Raw genomic sequence first — 23,872 nt, forward strand, 5'->3', positions numbered from 1 at the left:
ACTCCCGTGCCAGAGGGCACGAGTAAGATTCAGATCCACACGCCGACTGAGGAACGCGTCATGACTTCATAATCACGAGCCACTTCGAGCTCCAAACCTCAACAGGTGGCTTTCATATAAAGACAAGAGGTTCAGGGACACTGCCCCTCAACACCTTATCCCCCCCCAACACCCACCCCACTACTCTGTGATCATTCACTAGACCAAGATTCACAGTAGGTCCCCCCCCCCCCCACCGCACACCTTGCCAAGACACGCAAAGGCAGTTTAGGCTCAATTAAAATAATCTTCCAGACAGACAGCTGTTATTACTTACATAATTCCGCAAGGAGTCCAACAGAGGATTGCCAGTTTTATTACCTCACCACGGTAGTTGCCCTTTGACCTTCTTAGCAGGGGAATCATTATATCTTTCTTAATGCTGAAATTTTTTTTTTTTTAATTGTTCATTCATTAAAGTGATCGGAGGGGGGGCAAACGAAATGGCTCGAATTTTAGGAGGACTTCATTATTAAAAATGGCAGGAGATCAGAGAGCAGGACAAGAATAACGCGTCTCGTAATGAGCCGTCTATTAATAAGAGGACAGGCGGATGTGTAAAACAGTCCACTCGACTGCAACAATCATGTCCAGAGAGGGAGTGCAGTACAGTTACCATCACTGCCTGGAATCTCCCAACAAGGCCCACTGATTGACACGGCAAGGGCCGTTACAAACAACCCAGCAGAATTTGGTGAGATCAGGAGGGGGGGGAGAGAGCAGCCTGATAATATCTCAGCGCTCCGGGCCGGGGGCTGGACAGAAGCCAGGAAAAGCAGCGCGGCGTCGTCCTCAAGAAGACACACACCGCTAATCCTACACTATGCACTAAATAAACAGAGACAAGCAAGGGAGGTAATTGGACAACAAATTTAAAGCTTAATGAGAGCAAAGTTATTTTCAAAAGCAAATGAGGATGGGATGGGGGGGGTATGGAGGCGGGGTGGGGGTGGGAGGGGGAGGGGGTAGGCTCATAGGTGCATAAACAGGAACATTCAGTCTGCGGTTAGGTGCAGGCTTCACAGTCCGAGAGAGAGCTGCTCTCGGCTTCCCCACGAGGGAGAGTGATTCAAATGCAGCAAAGCACTGGGAATATTAACAGACTCATAACGATTGACAGCTGCGGTCGAGCTGACAGGAGATTTCACCTCGACAAATCCAGACGTCCGAATCAACAAATGGAATGGGAAGAGCAGAGGGCCCAAACACAGCGAAGCTCCAAACACGGAGGAGGGGGGGGCCCAAACACAGAGAGACCCCACACACAGTGAGGCACCAAACAAAATGGAGGGCCTAAAAACAGCAGGGGCCCAAACACAGTGGGGCACCAAACACAGTGGAGGGCCTAAAAACAGCAGGGGCCCAAACACAGCTAGCCCCAAACACAGTGGAAGGTGCAGGCACAGTGGGGACCAAACACAGCAGGGTCCCAAACACAGCGGTGCTCCCAAACACAGTGGAGACCCCCAACACATTGGGGGCCCCAAACACAGTGGAGGACCCAAACACAGCATGGGGGGGAGGGAGGGAAGCAAATACAGCAAGGGGCCCCGAACCCAAATCACAGCCTGTGCTTTCCGTCCTTCGCAGTGTCCCTCTGGACCCAGGCAGGCACAGCATAGCTGCAGGGCCTCAGGTTCAACACAGCGTCACAGGTTCAGCACAACAGACGGGAAGCGCTTCATTTGTATGGAAATTACAGTCCACACTGTCAGAGAAAGGGGCGCGGTCGGGGGTCCGCTTTTGTTCTCTGAGGTACAATGTTCCCTCGCTGGGTCATGTGTGTAGCTTAGAATACTAATCTAAAAGGGTAAAGGGTACAATGGATGTACCTTTGAGGGTACTGCCCCAGTTACTACGCCATTGCACCCCTACAGGTACAATTTTTGTACATTTTTTCCCAGACAGTTCTGACCTATGTAATAAAATAAAAATTTTGTTCCCCTAAATATTTATAGCACATTTTAGCCACAGGTCTGCCATACAGGGACATTGGGAGAAAATTTGCAATTGTGATATCAAAAATTGTATGTGTTCAGCAGAATATGAACAAATAAACTAAATTTGAATTTATCACATAAAAATGGATAAGTAAATTAATTTGCACTAAAAAAAAAAGCAGTGTTTCATAGTGACACTAGGGCATCACAAAGGGGGATGATGTCATTTCTGACAGCAGAGGGGGGGTGGAGTGCCTGCCGGATCTCTGGGTAGCCGGAGAATGACGGGGCGGCCAGCAGCGGAATGGCGGCTATGACTTCACCGCAAAGAACACGACCGCGCGCCTCATCGCGTGTTTGGGGAGACTGCAGAGTCACCGTTACATAGCGCTATAGGCATGCAGCCGTCAGCGGCGAACGGTGAATAGCTCATTGTCAAATTGCGCCACGAAATATTTGTTTTTTGAGTAGCGCTGAAGAAATAAAAAAAACACACACACACACACACACACACACACACACACACGAGATACCGCGAGCAGTAATGAACACAAAAAATGAGAGGATGCAAAAATCGCAGAACTCGGGTCCTCTGTATTTTTGCTGCGTGGTGATACAGGGACTGGCGTGTAAGGTTGGGCGCTTTTATTCAAATAAAGCCCCCCCCCCCCCCCCCCGCGGCTGGTCGTAGTACTTTGCTCACGGCACTGACTCTGTGGCTTTTCCCACTGCTTCCTGTACTACATTCGTGATGCGATTCCCTCAACGTATCCAGCGTTCTACGCAAGCCCATCATTTCAATCAAACAACCAGGCGGAGTTACTTATTTCAGGTTTATAGACTTGTTTCATAGCAGGTGGAAAACATAGCACATTACAGCAGTGGGCCACTGCTAACTGCTACTGACACAAGCCTAAGACTAAGGCTTGTGTGTTTTTCTCCTTCGACACCCAAGGGTTCAGACGTCAAATAATATAACACACGGGGATGGCACCTGTTTCTGACCTAACGTACAATTCTTTGTGAGCAACCACCACAAGCTTTGAACGACTGAAGTTTTCTTTCACTCCAAATCTTTCCGGAACTATGCGGTGTAGGGGAAAAAAACGTGTAGACGGTGAATTGACATTTAAAAAATCTTTCTTCCAAGGGACAAAGAACACCAGACAATGTGGTATAATTTCTGCATTCAGCGGAGGGGTGTATAAGAAGTGATTCACACAGCTTATATTTTTACACATTGTTCACTTAGCTCCGCTAACTGGAGCAGTTCAGGTCACAGCCTTCCTACAGGGCACGCCTACGCCTGGCTTCTGAACCTTTCTGAGTAAGTTGCTAACTGCTGCATTTAATAGCGCACCATAAGGCGACATAGTCGATGCTCTCATTCGTCGGCAGTTGGTAGGTGTCTGCGGTTCAAACCTGCCCAGGGCGGGGTCTTGACGCAACACCTAACCCAACCCTAACTCCTGGCAAATGACGCCCTCAATTTGAAGTCCTTAAATCGGCATAAAGCGTCATACAACATACTGTATCCATCATCTCTGAACAGGAGAAGTTCTGAAATTTCCCAAACTCTTGGAGCCTGACGCGGGAACTCAGCCAATGATCCTCCACTAATGAGCAAATCAAGCATGAGTTATTATTAAAGGGGGGGAAAAAGTCCTCCTTCTCGTTTGATGCAGTGTACACACATAAAAGGCCAGTGTACATTCAGAGGTCAAAAAAGCAGAAAGAAAAAATGGCATGAACACTGAATCTTTACACAAGATGCATGCACATTTAAAAAAAAAAAAACAATACGATAGAAATTAAAAACCGCAAGGAAAAAATGGCAGTCACATACGGAGGTTAATCTGCATTTAGAAAACACAAGGGGGGTTTCTTTCTTTCAGCCATTTAATTGAGAGTCTTCTGCGTATGACTCAGAAATGTGCGTTCACCAGATCACTGCTGATTCGGTTCCCGGGTCTCCTGACTACCGCTTGTTACGTTTGTTAAGGCACAAATTGCATTCTCTACATACGTGAACGAATTACATTTCTTATTACAAAGCCCAGCGGTCCAGACCTCTGCAGTGCTCGGCGATCCCTCGGATCACCCTCGAAGGGAGGCCCATTACAGAAGAGTAACTCCCCAGGCATGAATCAGAGTCAATCAGACTGACTTTGAAACAAATTAAAAATGTGTATAATGGGCAAGGATTACTATCATTACCCCTGTTTTTTGAGGGGGTTTTTTTTTTTTTTTTTGGTGAAAAGCCAGTGAAATGCCATCTAGCCGTTCAGGTGAAAATCCGGCTACATTCGGTCGCAAAGTCGAAAGTTTTCCAGCCGACTAGGACGTAGCCAAGCTATACCCGGGTGAAACCTGAGCAATATTGGAGTCGACCGAGCCAGTTTGTGTCTAAACGCCTCTCAACCCTAGATTTTCCCGCCCTGCTAGATGGCCAGATTCCGGCTTTTGCTCACTGGGAGAGAGAATATCCTCCCCGTCAACCACACACGTAAAAACCTTGTCTGCGTTCCACATTTGGGACAGCTAGTGGTTTCGTCAGTACCAGGACTTAAAACCAGCCAACGCGCAACCACATCCTCAAAGGACCGATCACAGCCTTGCCGTCAGGCCGTGTTCCAGAATACTAAAAAAAAAAAAAAGAACTAAAAAGAAACGGGCTTCGCATTGCAAGCAGTTCATTTTCATAACAGGTGTAGGGTGTAGGAAAGCCAAAGGTGATAATCCCCTGTCTTTTCGGCTGTGAGGCGGTTTGATGGATTTCTCAGGTATCTGCCAGACAGGCTCAGCAAACACCACCGCAGCATCGACACGGGGCCAACTTGCAAACAAAAACAACGCAACAACCACCGAATGATAAATTCACGAAAATAAAAATATCTCCTCCTCTTTGGATATAATGCTCAAATTTAATTGCTGAAGCTCAAGATTTAGAGAGATTGCCTCCTTACAGTGTTGCTTTGAAATATTTCTCGGTTTATGAGTTTGCCTCTAAAATCATCCTTACCGCCATGTTGTTTGGCAAAGTATCTTCACCAATATGAGCATAATATACAGGTTCATAATGTGGTATAAATGCTTCCCTGAAAATGCATTTTTTTACAGAAATGCATTAGTAATATATTATATTATACAGTAATATATCTCCTCTTAAGAAAATATAATTTCCAGCACAAAAAATACTTATAAATGTTCATAAACTGAACACAGTATACTTTACACATAGGCTACATCAAAATATTATCTTGACTATAACAGATGAAATAATTACAGCATACAAAAATATTATTTACTCAAAATCGAAAACCTTCTCACTTTTTCATTGAACATTGGTATTCATGTAATTGTAAGAGATACTGATGGATACAGAGAGCTGTATTAATTTCTTCCTAATTATTGTTTGCACCACACGATCTATAAATAGAGGTGGTTCTAAATGCTGACACGTTTGTGATACCAATGGGGAGTAGGAGAGTTTGCTAATACGTTTACAGTCATTCTAACTCGTAGTACACGCAGCAACAGAAACCATTTTTACATGGTACATGCAATAAGATATAATAATAATATTATGTAAGAAAGAAAGAAAGATATGATCATTGTTGGTTGTCTTAAGAGAAGAAAATGTGACAAATCAAACACTACTGAAGCAGCTATTAAAAGACAGATCAATCCCAGAAGCCCCTTTGTCTTGCACAAACACCTGCTGCTCTGGTCCTGAATAATTGGTGGACGGCACCAGCGACGGGTGTCACCAAGTGTCCCACAACATAAATCACCTGGGAGACACGTCCAGACAACCCCCGTGAGATTCTGTTTAAAAATCTCTGGACGGGACCCTTGATTCCTCGGGAGAACGAGATTAAAAGTGCAGAGAGTTCCTTACCCACTGTGGATGGAGTGTAGCACAGTGGGTAAGGAACTGGGCTCATAACCAAAAGGTCACAGGTTCGATTCCCGGGTAAGGACACTACTGTTGTACCCTTGAGCAAGGTACTTAACCGGAATTGCTTCAGTATATATCCAGCTGTATAAATGGATACAATGTAAAAATGCTATGTAAAAAGTTGTGTAAGTCGCTCTGGATAAGAGCGTCTGCTAAATGCCTGTAATGCAATGTAATAATGCAATGAGAGGCCCTGCCAGAGCTCCAGTGCATCAGGCGGATCTTCAGCCTTATCGCCCTCGCGTTGAAAGCAAAGACCGATATGCATCCGTGAAGCGATGGCGGTATCGCTTTGCTCGCCCTACTCTAAACATCTGCATGCGCATGCATGTATTCTTTCTGTTTTTTTTTTTTTTGTTTTTTTTTTGAAGAGTAGGTTTTTAGAATGTGGGTTTTTTTTTTCAAAATTCTAAGTCAGTTAAGAACATTCTAATCGCGTACTTGCGATCTTACACCTTAAGGGGTCAACACGGAGAATGGCAAAGTAATAAAATGCAACCCCTTCACTTTGCATAGGATAGCTCAGGAGACAAAGTGGTCTGCTCAACAACAACAATGACGACGACAACAAAAAAGTTCCATTTTTACATTTGAAAGCAAAAGCCTGCCTGTCTGTCCACTTTGGCCACAAATCCCCGCATGGAACCGCCACTGAGTGTGATTTACTGAGCTTTCTGCCAAAAACAAACGCCTCAGTCCTTTTGGAAGCATGACTATTTGGTCACCTGTTGATGTGCAAACAAATCCTATCCCACCCTCCCACCACCAAACCCATACCCCCCCCCAACCCCCCTCCCCCATTCACATTGCCATCCACAGCTGAAATTAACTGCTTCATTCTCAAGTCTCTGGAAGTTTTTAGCCCTCAATTTGAGGAGTTGTGGGGTTGAGCAGCCATGCACAGTGCACACGGAGGAGAGAGAAAAACATTGTAACCTCCCTAGTAGGTCCACATTAGTTTCTCCGATTTCAGACGAATTTAAAAAAACAACAACATATCCTAAACACCTAAAACACTTTATCATAACAGTGGCTCCACCGCTGAGCTGAATAAACGGTTGTTTTCAACTGAACTGACCTCTCAAGCCATAACTTCCACATACTGTGAACCCAAACAAAAAAGCAATGGTTGAAGCAAAAAATATATTAAAGAGACCAGGCCAATATTTAGCCAATGCCACGGATTCTGGCTCTCCTGAAGACAGCCAATGGGTATCAAGGAATTGGGATAACAGATCATACACTCCAGACCAGCATGCAGCTGTGATGCATGTTTTTTTCTTCTATTTTGATAGCCTAAAAAAAGAAACCTCAAAGAGAAAAGAAAAACAATAACAACAACAACAACAACAGGTGACATATATGGACAAGGCTGTATGCACAATATCAATTCTACCCTACAAATGACACAACCTCTAATTTAATACACTTAATGCATTAGGGTCATGCTCACATTGTCAGCTCTCAATGGGTTGGCCTCTACACTGTGGGTCTGCTGTTCAGAGAAGATCCCAACCGTTGCGTAATAAAGGCATTTACTGTTCAATTATGCATCAGCTTTAAATTAAACACCCTTCCCTGCGTTTATAAACTTGTGATTAACTATGCAATAAAATATACATAATGGACATGTGTCCACCCTATGAAAAAGTCCCTCTACAAAAATTTTTAAAACAGAATTAGGGAAGTTATTTTTTCATCCATCAAAAGGGGGTCAAAGGTCAAATTTGGGACATAACTATGCTATGCCAGACCGAGGATATCCTGGTAACGGCTGGCCAAGATTCATCATTATGCAGGACGGCAACTCCCCCCGATACAATAAAACTCCCAACAGCTGGTATGCCACAACTCCCCCATGACTGCCACGTCAGAGACGATCTCTTTCTGAACGTGGCCAAGCCGCATGAATATGTCATTGAGGGTTTTAAGCCATCGTGCACAAAAACAAGCAACACATCCACATCCCGGAGTCCTCCCGCTGCCCCGCTACGTGCTCCTGGTGTTTAAAACTAATTGCATTTTGACAAAATATGAAATGACTGGTTGATGGCGGATTCAGTGTCCTCCAGTGATTTAGCAACAGTCAGATTTAGGTACGTATAAATCTGTAAACTTCTAAGAAAATTTTTAATAAAACAACAACGAGCAACTACTGTTCCACTGTAACACCTGTTATAAGACTTAATGTAAGTATTTTTGTTACACAGTCCTAGTATAGCCATTTGATTTAGAAAGAAAAAAAAACATATTTTTCAAAAGTTTCAAAACATAAGGATAACAAAGATGTGTGTCAAATTATCAGATCGCTGGTGCACGTGGACGGTAATTTCAGCCACTGGAGTTAAACTAATCCGGAGATACACTCCGGATTAGAACCCGCGCAAGGTGCTTGGGTCTTTTAACACAGCGGGCCAATCTGATCTCTTGTCAGAGGTTGTCCCACGCGCTGTGAAGCCCTCGCTTTGATCTCGGCTCAGAGAATTCTGGTTTTATTGCCGCCGCGTCTCTCCAAAACATGAAACAGGTGGCTTATTAGTTACATGAGCTCGGTTCAGGTATTTAAAGCGAGGCTCACGCCCGTACCGAGTCCGATATGGATGGGGACACCTGTCATAAGACTCGAGAATCAGTGAAACGGATTGCTACCCATTCCCCCAAACCGACCGAAAATGATCTTTTTTGCACAATTACAAAGAGACCCACTTCTATAATTCAATCTAGACGTGCTGCAAAATGCACGTATAGTATAGACCAACATAAAATCTTGAGGGACCCACACCACGTGTGGAAGCCGTGGACCTAGCGTTGAGCAATAGCGTCCAGTCACTATCTGCACGTCCTAATTATCATACTAATTGATGGTTTCAGTAAATTCGCTTAATGCATTAGCTACGGAATGCCTTATTTCCACGACAGATAAGTTCTGCGACCTCCTCGGCACGTATGCACTGAACGCCAACATCACTAAACGTATCACCGTGTGAGACTCACAATTTCAACTGAGCTTGCGTGCCGTATTAAAATGGAATATGTGCAAACGTAAACCCACGTTTTACAACATACGTAACGGCAGTGTCAAAAGTATCTACCAGTGTGTAGGCGGAATGTTTCAAAGTAACTGCATTCTTCCCACTGGCCTATTGTAATCATACAGGAACCCATACCGATTACAAACGATCTTGCAAAAGATTTTTTAAAAAGAAAGGTCGAAAAAGCGAACAGCGTTAACTGAAAGGGAAAAGGAGACAGACTGCAATGTTTCTCTTCGTAAATGTGTGAAATGCTTAAATTTCATATTTACATCAACTTCCACATACGTTATTGCATGCATTCTGGTGCTAACATTCGTAGAAAAGAGAATGACACACACAATTATTGCGTACCGTGTATGGTGTTTAAAGCCTGACGTGCTTTTAAACATCACCATACGCATAAAAGCTTTTTCTTTTGATCATGGACGCTTCTCGTTAAGCGTGCAGGCCCAAGCCCCAGTACACCGAGTTCCAGCGAAAAAGCAACAGCCCGCGCGTGAGAAAGCTGACGAAGTGCAGGAGACCGAAATGAGCCCCGTGAATCTCTTTTCCTATTTTGGGAAGAGTCGTCGCGCGGTGGTTATTTGAGTCCCCAGTAAACAAGAGCTCAGCACGGCGAGATAGAGTACATCAGCTGTTGCTAAATTAATCATAATACGCCCGAGTTTTCTCTCTCTTACCCCATCCTCGACCACCTTTACCTGACAGGGAATCCCTACAGTGAAACACCGTTATTTAAGAGCTCATTAATAAAAAGAACATTGGTAGGCTATAAGAACCTGGGAATGCATAACCCAGTGACTGTCCTCATCTGTACCATATAGTATATCATAAACTGCACTAGAAACGGTCGAAAATGTATTTTTATTATGTGTGTGGTATTATAGATTCGTTGTACACAATGGCTATGGGAGGCCATAGCTTGTTATGGCAACATAGCGAATGTATTCGTTCGAATAATTTAACATTTCAGTAGGCTAAAATACGAACGAAATGGCAATGACACGATTAAGACGACAGAAAGATAGAGATTACGGTTTCTATTTATTATTATTATTATTATTATTATTATTATTATTCTTATTGAGCATAACCGTTCATAAACCTATATTATCTATTTTATTTGCAGTCTACAGATTACAGTGTGTGGCTTCAGTTCAGCAAAATAGCCGGCATTATGTAACCATTTTTATAATATACAGTAGCGTTTTCATTAGCCTGTATCAAATACGTGACACATGATGTGGCCTGAAAAACACTTCACGCAGTGCATCGAGAGACATTTACCTGTGCATGGAATTACAACGCAGCGGTAACGTGTAACGTTAGATCAAGACATTTGAGTGGAGGAGATGCATCGGCTTAAGCCTCGCATCGAAAAGATTCCGCCCCAGCCTCTGTACACTGCTGGAGCGCACGAGGAGCCTCAAACAAATGACGAACATACAACGCATGTTGAATGTGAACTGGCCCGTTCCACGGATCACAACTGATCTGATACACTCCAACCAACCAACCCCCCCCCCCCCTCCATTTTATATGATTGTGAAGGCGTGCCGAGACTCCACTGTAATTCACCGTGTAAGTCATTATACACTTAAAAGGTGTAAAATGAAAAAGTTAGAACCTCCCAGTAGGCAACCGGAAAACCCCAATAGTTCATAATTAATATTAGCACATGCATAATAATAATAATAATAACAATAATAATAATAATAACAACAACAACAACATCGTTTCTGCTTCCAAAAAATCATATATGAAGGCCTACCGGGTCATGCAAATGCTATACGACACAGCAATTTCTACTGGCGTCAAGGGGTAGCATCATGTCTAGAATAGCCTGAGAACTGCCATATACCGGATAGGTCCTCCCCTCTACCCTAAACAGAAAGCGGCTACATGCCACTTGCGCAGAAGCATTGGGTTAGAGCTAACAACTGTCCGTGCCAGCTGGGAACCCACGCGAATACCAAGTACTCTTGAATGCACGTACCTTGATTTGTGTATATTGTTTTTATTTTTTTATTTTATTTTTTTCCAAGATAGGGGGTGTTGTCGGAGGAGAAACGGAATATTCCACTGCCTCTCTCTCTCTCTCTCTCAATCTCTTTCTCTCTCTCAATTGGAAATTCCTAATTGGACACTTCAAATGTATTTGTCTGTAATACCCGCCTCCTCTTCTTTTTGTCAAAGGTGTATTCCCCCCCTCTCGATGAAAGAATACCCCCGGGGCGATCGCCTCTCCTCCCGCACGCCAAAGCAGATCCCCGCGCCTGTTCAGTGCCGGTGGATCGATCAAGCCGGCGAAGTGATGGCTCTCTTCGCCCCTCTCTCGCTGGCCTCTTGGACGGCTGCTCTTTTCCGCCTGTTGGATAGACTGCTCTCCCAGCTGTCAGCGACGAGGAGGGCAATCTGAGATCGAAGCGTCAGTGATTGCCGTGAGCTCTGAATCCATGCATTCGGCTCTTCTCGGAGACCACGGCTTCGGCAGTGTTCCCCCCTCCTCTCCTGTCTGCGTTAGCGTAGAAAATATAAATTTTGGTCTCCTTGCGCCTTCAAGCCGGTTTTTCCGTAGAAAACAAATGAATGCAACGTAACGGTATTACAACGATACAAAAATATATACGTACAAATATAAATGCTATACAGCAGTCTCAATCCATTCTTTTAAAAATGAATATCCTTTCATTTTAAGGAGTAACGACGGAGGTGACTGCGGTGCGAAATCGCAAGCTCCGGTTTGAATCTTTCGCGTTTCCCTTCAATTTCAACTTATCCGTTTTATTTACAGCATAGCTATATGTCTTTCCGCTTCCACGGAAGGGATGCCCATTCTCTGAAGCATTGCAAGAGCGAATTCAAATAGCGAGTCTCGACTAGCACAGCCGCGCGCCCCCTGCCTCTTCCTCCGCCCCCCTATACCAAAAAATCTGACACACACACACACTTCTACGTCACTGTATCAGCTGGGAGAGAAACCTGCAACATAAACTATGAATATTTATTATTGCAACTATGGAATGGAATGATGGAGAGCAGGGGGCATGTGGGAAATATAGTAAATGTTTGTTTGGGGGGGGGGGGATTGTTGTAAAAATGTATTTACCGAAAGCTGTCAAATAGATTCAGAACGATTCGCCAGCACCATTAAAACAGATCTTTTTTGCTCCCCGTTGAACGTCCCCTGTACATTGACCGAGTTGAGGAATTTTCCAGAACTGCCTGTTATTCTCGGTGCTGCGAATACAAAAGGGCTTCCTCGCGCACAGTCCGTATCACCGGAAGGAGCACGGGGATAAAGCTTGCTGTGCTTTCACTGCCATGTTTCTGAGAAGACCCGTGTGTCACACCTGAAGTTTGGGTAAGCACGAGACATCGAATGACAAAACGAACGTTGTGCTGTTACCTCACCTGGTTTTCCACGGCAGGATACGTTGCCTTTAAGAGGAAATCACCAACGATAAATGCTTTTCTTATCGCCGAGGATTAGATAATCTCACATTACCAATTTTTTAATTCGGGGTTTTTCCACCTGATTGCAAGCAGGTGGCCAGTGGTACCAACAACAGAATTGACATCAAATGATTGGCAGGAGCGAGTGACGTATATCATCAGTACAAGTAGGCTATAATTATATCGTTTCTTGGCTTCCGAAACTCTTCGTGGGGTGTTCGCGATCACGTTTGACTTATGATCAATATATTGCTGGTGCAATAATCAAAGTCTAAATCAAAGTCCCCCCCCCCCCCCACCACACACACACACACCAATGGTGGCTTAGAATACATACTATCTATTTACATTGATGGCTATATTAATTAATGCAGTTTAGGTAAAGTGCATTGATCAATGTTATAATTGTAGTATCCTACCTGGGATTTGTATATTCAACCTCACAGTTGCAGGAACAGCTCTAGTTCTAGGCTCCTACTTGCTTAATTAAGTTCACACAATTAAGGAGACAGCCCTTTGTTAACCACATAATATTTGTAACATGAGGCATATGTAATACAAGTCTGTCTTCTAGACAAATTAGTCCACTAATTAATAATAACAGCTATAACCAATAGCTGTAGGAAAAATCTTAATTGAGAAATCCAGAGAAATACGACGTTTTCTCTTTAAAAACAAATATTACTGTTTGAAACACCAGCGGGTACTTTGTGTTCCACTAAAGTGTTCATTCCTTTTTAAAGTGAATTCCATGACAATACTATGCTGAAATCCACAGTGGTATGACATTTACTCCTACAGTATGGCAGATTCCACATATCCACATCGATGACATATTAAATTTGACTTGTTTTAATGTAATTCATTTGAGGGAAATTCAACCAATAGTTGAGTGAGGCCATGATTCAGTAAAGTCATATTTTTCAATACTGGTGCTTCCTAGGCTAGAGAAGCAGATTTTATTGACTCTTAAGAAAGCACAGCAATGCAGCGACAATGAAACAACCCCCCAACAAGAAAGTGCACGCTGTTTTTATTTATTTGTTTGTTGAACTTGTTTATTTATTGTGCTCTTGAAAACTGCAAGATTGATATTTTCAACGGATCGTATGACTTTGTTGTTGCGATTGAGGCAGCGTCAATCGCACTGTATTATTGCCTGTATTATTTGCACAGACTGCTTTGTTGCTGCTTTCGTTCAACAGATTAACCAGCAGGGTCCAAGTTATACTACGCGGTCGCTCCCTGCACTTGGAACTGTACTTCCCTCTAGGGTTTTCAACACACTCGTCCCTGGTTATGGTTATACACTTTGTCGTACGTCGCTCTGGATAAGAGCGTCTGCCAAATGCCTGTAATGCAATGTAATGTCAAACTGAACCAGACAGCCGTCATTCATGTGAGTAGGGCTCAGCAGTGCTCTTTGCTGGTGAGCTTCGCACCTTGCGCGGAGAGACTTTTCTACGGGGATGGGGGTCTCGCATAGCAGGAGAATCAATTGGATCAGATTTTTAATTACAGTGCTCAGGACTACAGTATGGAATCACATTAGCCTGCTCAAGATTGTTATGCTTGTTGAACAAATGTGTAATTTAAAAACGATCAGGCCGCAGATGGAGGGGGACAGTGCAGCGCCAGTCCGGTCAGGTGGCTCCCTCCTGCGACGCGTCCCGGGCCACAAGCCTCTCAGAGGACGTCCTCCCACTAGCCCCTCCTCCCATTTCGCTTCACTCACCGCAAAGGAGGTTTTTAATTACCCTGAAATAATTTTTTAAAAACGTTCTCTCTGTGTCTCTCAGTTTCTGTCTGTGTCTCTCTCTCTCTGTGTCTCTCTGTCTCTCTCTCTCTCTCTCTCTCTCTCCCTCTCCCTCACCTGCATCCTCAGCACTGTGTACTGGGTAATTATTTTTTTTTTTTTAATAGAGACCTACACGGCCAACCGTCCTGCCAGCGCTTGTTTGACCTCCGCAAATTGTCGAGATATTTCTGCGGCAGATGGTCTTCTCCCCCCACCTGCGGTCCACTTCCAGATTCCAGATTTCCTCTCCCGGCTCCCTCCGCGGCCTCCGCCACGTGTAGCAGACTGCGTTTCACCTTCAGACATCTGGCCAGCACGCCCGGAACAGAGTGGAGGGGAAAGGAGAGGCCCACACAAGCCACCTGCCCTGGGGACTGTTGCTGTTACACGCAGCACATGTAAAGATAATAGCATTTTTGCATCTTTTATTGCGCCCTGGGTGCAGTAGCAGCCTGTAGCCAGCGCAGGCTGAGGATGTCTGCCAGATAATTAAATAATAGTGATGACAATGACAACAGGAGTAGTAATAACATTATCGTGATCATGCTTTGTGCATGTACATGCAATAGATTATCTAGTTAGCAGAGGGTACTAGCGGAGCGGGCTGTTTCCAAATGACTAGCAAGTAACTAGTGGTGCCCAAAAACCTTCAGGTGAAATATGTCCAGAGTTACAAGCGTCATTTTGAGAAGCCGTAACCACACTGTGAGTTTCTGCTGTCTGAGGGCTGAAGCTAAGCAGCTCCTGGCCTTGGTTAATGTTTGGATTTGGATTGGAGACCAGATGGAAAAATCAGAGTTGCTGCTTTGCCGGATGTGGCGTTCCTGGGCCAGTAGAGGGCGCTCTTTTCCCTGGCTCGAGCGGAAGGACCGACGCAGCGAGGGAGACACTCCGTAGGAGACGTCGCCTTTGTGTCAGACGCAACATTAAACTGAGGTCTTGACTTACGGGGTGTTGTTAAAGACCCTGTGGTGCTTTCAGAACACAGTGGAAGGGGTTCCTTGGTGTCCCAGCCAAATTTCCAACCTGGCTCTATTAATCTGGGCACCTGAGTATTCTCTAAGTTAATTGGGGTGAATAGCTTCCGTGCGCCCCGCAGGTGGACGCGGAACATTTGTGATGTTTGAGGTGACCTTCCCCCCGTCACTGTTAAAGCACTCTGCGATTATGAAAGGCGTATGTAAATGAATTGTTCTCGTGTTCATGCTCAGATTGCACCATATTCCTTTTTTTGACAATATTTGATTTTAATTTAGATAATTTGTCACCACTCCGACTCTGTAGTCTACAAGCTGTGCTGTGCTGCAACGCACAATTGCAGGACTCAGTCGGCTGGGGGACCCAGTGTTGAGTACTTCTGACCAAAACCCTCTAATAAGAATTCCTGGCCAAGACACTCTATTGAGTGTCCCTGACCAAAACCCTCAATCGATTGTTCCTGACCAAAACCTCTAATAACTATTACAGACTAAAACCCTCTATTGAGTGTTCCTGACAAAAATCTCTAATGAGCATTCCAGACTAAAACCCTCTATTGAGTGTTCCCAAATGAGATTCACTCCAACCCTCCTTCCATGGGCAACGCTCTGGCAAAATAGTGCATCTCTCTGTGAGAATTTAGGCCACGGTCATCGCTGGCACAGTCAGGATTAGATCCAGGGAAGGCTCGTTTGAGCAAAGATCGTTTCACGGGACAAGAGGTCCGCCTAAATGGCAGATTCAACTGAAGGCCAGGACTCAGGAGCAAGGAGCAAGACAGTGGAGCTCAGCAACCAGCCTTGGACCTGTGCTTTATGTGTGGCAGTAAACTAACAGGGGTCAACACCTGCACAATAATGTCAGGTCAAGGCCACCAGCAGCAGCAGCAGTGGCTGTGGTCATGAAAGTGTGGCTCCGTTTAATCTCTGTGGGGAAGACGTGCACTCTGGGAAGCACTGCTGGTGAATAGGTTCTTGGAGTGTCGGGGGTTTGTGGGGGCCGATCTTCATTTTAAGACACAAACAACTTGAGCGCTACATGGTTGTTCCATGTTTATTTTTTTTATTTGTTTTTGCCATTAGTGGTTTTTTAAAAGGCAAGAAGTTCATGAATGGTGGGGGAAAGTGAAGAGTAGAACCGCTGACAGGGTTGGAGCCCTGGAGCTCTGCTGGTCTATGTAGCATCAGAAGAGATTAAAATCTGAGCCAGGAAACAAACAGCGTTCTCTGGAAGTGACCATGTCTGCCAGGAAGCCAAATGGAGCTGAATGTGCTAAGTGAAGGATTAATACATTAATATGGTACAAGTAAAGAGCGTAGCTGTGTGTGTGTGTGCGTGTGTGTGTACGTGTGTGTGTCTGTGTGTGTGTACGTATGTGTGTGTGTGATTGAGTGTGTGTGCGTCTGAGTGAGAGTGGGTGTGTGTCTGTGTGTGTGTGTGATTTTGTGTGTGAGTGTGTATGTGTGTTTGTGTGTGTGTGTGTCTGATTGAGTGTGTGTGTGCGTGTGTGTGTGTTGGGAAGGGGACATGATGTTTGTTAGTTAGTTAATGCAATATAATGACCGGCATTTCCCATTTTAATGCAGTTTCTGCACATCATGGCTGCAGCATACATTAGCAGGCGGGAGATTGGACTCCAAACAGATCAAGAGGCTTTGAGCCTGGTGATGGACAGAAACAGGGTGCTGCCTTTGCAGACATTCCTTTGCTGGATGAATGCACATTTTTGAAAAGCAAAAGTTGGCCAGATGAGGAACATCACGCACCGTGACATGCCAGAGAAGATGTTGGGCAGTCATGTAGAGTGAGTGCCTCAGCCGTGATGCCTGGTGACAGCACTGACCTTGAGCTGTGATCCCACCTACTCCCCTCTCATCTGGTCCTCCTGTGCATCTGGTCAAACTGCCACGTATCTACCTCCTCTCCTCTCCCATTCCTCATTGGAGCTCAGACAGGGCCCCAGGCAGCAGGTCTTCCCCACGTTCTCAGCACACAAGCCTAGCTACTCTCCAGGAGGTGAGGAGAAAATGGTTTCCGAAATTCCTGTCTGTGTCTTGGAAAAGGAGTGGATAGGGGTAGAGGTGGTGGTGGGGTGGGGGGAGAGGTCCGTAGCCTGAGGTATCCATCCCAGTAGCCAATCACAGACATGGTGGTCTGACTCTGCATGCCTGTCTCACCGCACCCTATGCCCTGGACTGCTGTCTCCATGACAACATTTGGCCCATCCTGTCCTGAGGAGTGGCGAAGGGGGGTGGGGGGGGGGTATGTTCGCATTGCCTCGTTACGTGAAGAATGAAAAGGAACAGCCAGGGGGTGCATTTGTTCTGCGTGGACTCCCCTCCTCAGCTGCCAGCATACGGCCTATTTATAGCAACAAAATGTTAAAATAAACTAAATAAATGACAATAGCGAGAGCAGGATGAAATATCCCAGCTCTCGCCTTCTCACTTCTTTTCTTCCTCCTCGTCCTCCTTTAATCAGCGTGAGAGAGGATCCTGCTCTGGAGGTCCCAGGTCCAGGGGTGCAGAGGGCAGCAGTGGGCAGCTGTGGGCCGTCAGTGCCAACGCACACAGCCCAGTGGGCACTGCCATGACAGCACCATGGCAGCCCCAGAGCATCAATACTCCATCTTTCAGCACGGGCAGTATGCAAGTGGCCCCCTGAATGCTTCACGGGCTGTTTGTATGTGTGTGTTTGTGTATGTGTTTGTATGTGTGTGTTTGTGTTTATGTGTGTGTGTGTGTGGTTTCTTGTGTTTGTGTGTGTGTGTGTGTGTGCTTGCGTGTGTTTGCGTGTGCATCTGTGTGTGTGTGCGTGTTGCTGAGTGTGTGTATGTGTGTGGTGCGTGTGTGTTCATTTGCGTGAGTTTGTGTGTGTGTGTGTGTGTGTGTGTGTGTGCGTGTTGCTGAGTGTGTGTATGTGTGTGGTGCGTGTGTGTTCATTTGCGTGTGTTTGTGTGTGTGCGTGTGGATGCATGTGCGTGCAAGCAAGTTAAATATAGAAAGCGCGAGGCAGGGAGAGAGAGAGAGAAAAAGAGAGATAAAAGGAAAGAGAGAAAAGAAAGTGGACAGCATCGTCCCGGGTTAAATTTAGGCAGGGGGCGGAATCAGCCCTCCCCCCTGTCTGTCTGTACTGCGGATGGGGGGAGAGATGCTGATGGGGCCGGAAGGTGGAACTCCTCCTCATTACTCCACCTGTGAGTGAACTAAAGGGAGACACAGGAGAATACGGCAAAATAAAAGCGTGCATAAAAAAAACTGTGTAAGTCGCTCAGGATAAGAGCGTCTGCTAAATACCTGTAATGTAATGTAGGACAGCGGAGGGGAACGTGTGCATGTGCCTGGGCCCCGATAACAAATAAAGCTAAACTATCACGTTTGTACACTGAAGACAGGGCAGGTCCTGGCAGTATGGAAAAGTTCTCAAAAGTTTTTAAGGATACTGTGAAAACTTTGTTCGCTGCCATAGCATTGACTGAAAGGATTATCCAAAAAAGGTGCTGACATTTAATAGAGGAAATAAAGGTACACATGCAAAGCCTTCTGGGAAACGATGGTGTCAAACTGTGATCAATTCAGAGCACTTACTGTATGTGTACAGACTGACTAATATAAAGAAGGCGGATTAAATTAAATGCTCTCGCATAAATGCTGATCAGCATTCAGCTGACTGGAGAATTTTTTTTATAACTTAAATATAAAAATAAACTGAAAATTAAATGAGGAAAGAAAGGAATGAAGAAGGCAGAACACAATTCAGTGTTAGTTTAGTTTAACAGGATTTCTCCCCAAAATGTCTCATTTTAACAACTTGGAATGCATCTGTAAACTTAAAATTAATTCATACGGGTCATTCTCTGGTCACCAGTAACCCACATTTGGGCACCGTTTGGTTGCCTATCCTTAGCCAGATATCCTGCTAGTTCACACTAGAGCACGCCATTGTATTTGTTGCACTGTAGAAAGTCATTTGTTAACCAACAGTACAATTCTTTGGACAGTGTATTTCTATTTGTAATGCAATTCAAATGATCGTTCCACTGCAAAAACAGCAACTTCTCAACTGGTCAAGCACATTTCACGGACAGGATCTACACTCCCGGAATGCAAGAGTGCAAGTATCGTGCCAGCTAGCTAACGGTTTTGAATTCTGTGCGGGAATGTTGATTTACACGAATAACTCAGAGAAATGTAATAAAGCTCTTCAACAGCAATGCCTCGAAGGAGTGACGACCTGTCCAGGGTGTATTCCTGCCTCTCATGCAATGCATGCTGGGATAGGCTCCAGACACACACATCATTGTTTTTAACTGACAGTTTGAAAGCTGTCCCACAGTGAGACAAACCTAAAAGAAAAACACTCAAAGGCTTAAAAGTGTAAAGTGTCAACTTCAGTCTCCACACTTTAAGCTGAGCTGTTATCACACGATATTACAATGAAATGACAGTTGTTGTCATTGGAAATACAAAGCGTATCATCACATTATTATGACCTATGGATGGCTAAAGCAAGAGCAGACACAGTCTACATTTTCAATAGGGCAAACTATCAACTGAAAAACATTTTAAAAATTGGGATTGAGACTGGGGGATGAGAACTCTCTGTAGTCTGCACAGAGAATTTAAAAGAATAAAGATCGCATGCTGAGAGACAGAGACAACCACCTTCGTGCTCTGCTCAATTACAATTACACACGCTGCTGTTCTGTCTGTACGGCTGACACCGTACACAACGATCCCATCACAAAAACCTCCACGGCAGACACAAGCAAAGTGCGAAATAATGGGGAGATGATCGTTTAAGTCAAGGCTGCGAAACAAAAGCCCCCAACTGTTGCTAGTTTGAACTGGAGAACAGTGCTTTTCTAGAGGACTGGGGCTGGAGGGGGGATGGGGGGAGGGTTTGGGGGTTTGGGGTTTGGGGTTTGGGGTTTGAGGGTGGGCGGGGGGGGGGCTTACAGGGTGCGGAGCAGTGTGCTCAATCGCTGCTCTTACTTCTCCAGACTTAATTAGTTCTCCCAGCCCGAGGAGACGCGCGGTAAATATTGAATTTGATTTCTTCTTTTCTTAGCCAGGCCCCATGAATATTTGATGACAGATTCTTGCGATTTCAATGAAAAATTGAAGAGCACGTGTCGGATGGACTTGGCCCGGTTCCCGGTGCAGGATCAGCCCGTACAACCCAGCAGCACCGTGCTCACGCTGCACTGCGACCGCCAGCCCAGAACCGAGTCAATCACACGTCCAGAGACCAGCTGACCACACCCCCCCTGCACACTGAGCCAATCACACGTCCAGAGACCAGCTGACCACACCCCCCACACACTGAGCCAATCGCACGTCCAGAGACCAGCTGACCAAACCCCCCCTGCACACTGAGCCAATCACACGTCCAGAAAACCATATGACCACACCCCTCCCCTGCACACTGAGCCAATCATACGTCCAGAAAACCACATGACCACACCCCTCCCCTGCACACTGAGCCAATCATACGTCCACAGAGCATCTGACCTTCGACCCCACCCCCCTGCACACCCTTTGATAACACATCCACATAAAGTCTATTCATCTGAATGAAACAACCAGGAATCAACCATCTAAGCCACTGTTTTGCAAAGACCTTTAACATGTACAAAACCTATTAGCGCATGCAAAACCAATAATATGACCAATGATTGGTTATGGTATTTGTTCTGCACCAATCACTGTTAGTGTTATTAGTTTTTCGTGTGCTAAAAGGTTTTGCATATGTTAAAGGTCGTAGTAAATCAGGCCCTAAATTATTTCCCTGGGACAGAAGGAATACTGATATGATGCAAACTACTTTGCTCAAAGCTACTTTGATCAAACTACTTCGATCTTGGGTCATCAATTTTGTGAAACCGTTAGCAACCTCACAGACAAAGTGCACGTCGATGACACGGTCAACCATCAATATCACACAGCTTTGGCAATTTTGTCCAGGCTAGTTGCTTACAGGCACTTTCTTGCAAGAGTGCAGGGGAGTTAAAGAAAGTGAGGCATTTTTTTTTTGCTTGAAGGGCTATAGATGCTCTACGTTCCACCGAAGCACTAGTGCAAATCTTCGTCTTTATAACGCCTGGGGGAATGGTCATTGTTTATTTACGACTGCTTTCATGTTGTGTTATTTCCACTGATCAATCACCTCAAAAACCTGCTGTCAGTATATATACCCGTCGCGTTCAGATTCACAGGATGTGTCTGCACAACCGTCTACACCTGCCTGAGGCCAGACGGGGACAGGTGTGACAGTCATCCTTTATCATGTCATGTGATATGCGAATCAGGAGCTGTCATGTGATATGCAAGTCAGGAGCTGGGGCATTTCGTTGAGCCCGTTTGACTGATGGTGAATGGCAAACACTTTATTTTTTCTACGAGGCAAGGAACTGTGGTGAATGCTCGCACATATACCCCTTGTGCCTGGGAAACAAAAGTCACTCTTCCACCACATGGTACTTGCTCAACGCGACTTTACTCTACTCAACTTTTTTGGTTTTCCATCAGTCAAAAGTTGTGGATAGTATGGTACTTTTTTTGGTATCACCTCCATCAAGGTTCCAAGCGAGCTGAGGCGATATGTGTCGCTATGACGAGCAGGTACTATCTGCTGTGGAAAACGAAGTACCTGATACCAAAACCGAGTAGAGTCGAGTAGAGTCGAGTCGAGCTGGTACCATGCGGTGGAAAAGCGGCTAAATATTCAACTGGAACCAACAGTATGGGGGGGGGGGTCTAAGAATGTGAACATCACTGCAGGACAGGGTCAGCATGGGGGGCATTAGAAATACTGTCTTGGTGCCAGAAGAAGAAAAGTAAACCCCCCCTGCCCCCGTGTTTCCATTGTTTTCTTCAGAGATTTCATATGGACAGGGACGGTCGCCAAAACCCGTTTCCGTTCTACACACCGAGTCAATTCTCTCCAACAACAGAACGATGTCAGAAACGGCAGCCAAGCCCGCATTCTCCACCACTAATTGGCTAATGGCTGTGCCTCCCTCAAGGAGCGAAACTAGATTCCGAGCCATTTCTTGGAAAGCGCGCGTCCTCGTAGACATTAGCCGGCGCTAATCGAGAACAAACACGCGCGGCGCCATTCCAGCAAGGGCTAAACGGCGGGGGGGGAAACGGGGCTCAGAGCTCAGACCCGCAGAAAACGGACGGAATCGTGAGCAGCGGCGGCGCTCGCTCCGAGCTCCAGCGACTCGCGGCTCCTCGGCGCACAAACGCTGGAAGTAAAGGGCTGTCATCCACAAAATCACAACTCCGTTTCCCCGAGACACTGGCCTTCTTCCGCCTGCCCTCGCATTCTCACACAGTCCGCTAAACCCCGTCGGCCAAATACGCCACTTGCTACGGTGCTTTGGGTTCTCCAGTGGTGCGAATCCAGCGGAGACTCTCCGCGGCGGGGTTGTGGGTTTACTTGGGCACCGCAACCAAAGGGGAGCACACAATGACCTCTGAAACCCACAGTTCCTCTGGGAGACTTTTTGGGAACCGGGTTAAGAAAGACAGCGAAGTGCTTCTTCGCGTCTCATCTTCTTTTTTTCCCCACGGAACCCCTGCTGTGGCGAGTGCGCAAGCACTGCGCCGTGCCGCCGTGCGCATACATGCAGATTAAAGGATCAGCGGCACGTCTCTCCGTTAAGGTGACGCCTGCCAGCTTCACCCATCTCCCGCGGAGCGGCGGCACGCTCTATTTTTATCAGCCCAGTAATAAGGTGAATTAATAAGCTTGTCGTGAGGATGTTCCCGAGAACTGACGTGGATTGATATTACATTTCTCATGCGACCCTGGGCTATGTGTGTGTGTGTGTGTGTGTGTGTGAGTAGGAAGGGTTGGAGGGGGACTCTCTGCCATCTCTGTCTTTCCTTTCCAGGACTTCAACCTCCCCCAACATGCCGGTTCACCGCACCGGGTTTAATAATGCATGGTAATGAAAGGCATGAATTTTGTAATATCTTAATTAACTTTTCCTTTTAGATAATGTATCACTGGTGGAAAAGCACAGATGACACCAGACCTGAAAGGAGAAGAGAACCGCGTCAAAGTTTGTAATTGGCCGCTGTTGCTGCGTGTGTGCGTGCGTGCGCGTTCGTACGTGTGTACGTGCCAGCAGTCAGTCTTTGTTCTCAAATAAAAGTCCTCCTGAATCAGTATTTAAAAAAAATAATAACAGGCAGACACAGAAGGGATGAGGAATTGAGGGCTCGCGCAGCGCTCTTAATTTAGAAGTGTCCGAATCTCTCGGGAATAAAAGTGCTGGGACACGTTTCCTAGAAATGATACAAGTGAGGGGCATGGTCCAACACATCCACCAAACAACAAAAAGTCTTTTTTTGGTCTCGGAACACATTTTCTACCATAGTGAATATTTTGAAAATGCTTGATTATTGCAGACACAAATCAGCTCAGAAAGACTGCAGTTTTATAGCAACTTCTATGCCTAAAACCAACAAACAAACAAACAAACCGCTAAATAAATAAATAAATAAAAATACATAAGCAAGCCAGCAGCCAGAACATCATCTGCAGAGCATGCAGATCAGAAACCTATGATTCATCAAGATCGTGTATTTTCCTGCGTATTTCGACACTTTCGCACAGTTGAGGTTACCCCAAGTCACCTCTTAGAAAAAAC

At 45.5% G+C, this 23,872-nt stretch overlaps 1 protein-coding gene and 1 long non-coding RNA gene across 6 annotated transcripts in view; one reads left to right on the forward strand and one right to left on the reverse strand.

Annotated features, from left to right (window-relative positions):
* The window catches only part of slc8a3 (solute carrier family 8 member 3), a 99,181-nt gene extending 86,690 nt beyond the window's left edge, over positions 1 to 12,491 (reverse strand). For 2 of the 5 annotated variants that reach the window (XM_064318109.1, XM_064318023.1), the window contains exon 1: positions 10,972 to 11,837. The gene's annotated coding sequence lies outside the window, so the exon portion shown is untranslated. Of the gene's footprint in view, positions 1 to 10,746; positions 10,932 to 10,971; positions 11,838 to 12,389 lie in introns of those variants that run through there. The other 3 variants (XM_064317948.1, XM_064317781.1, XM_064317856.1) reach the window with 3 other exon arrangements.
* On the forward strand, positions 11,919 to 15,402 carry LOC135246634 (uncharacterized). The gene is made up of 2 exons (XR_010327843.1): positions 11,919 to 12,339; positions 14,355 to 15,402. It is a non-coding gene; the product is annotated as an uncharacterized LOC135246634 (long non-coding RNA).
* The last annotated feature ends 8,470 nt before the right edge of the window (positions 15,403 to 23,872 follow it).

The sequence above is a fragment of the Anguilla rostrata genome, chromosome 1, assembly GCF_018555375.3.
Source record: "Anguilla rostrata isolate EN2019 chromosome 1, ASM1855537v3, whole genome shotgun sequence".
Taxonomy (NCBI): Eukaryota; Metazoa; Chordata; class Actinopteri; order Anguilliformes; family Anguillidae; genus Anguilla; species Anguilla rostrata.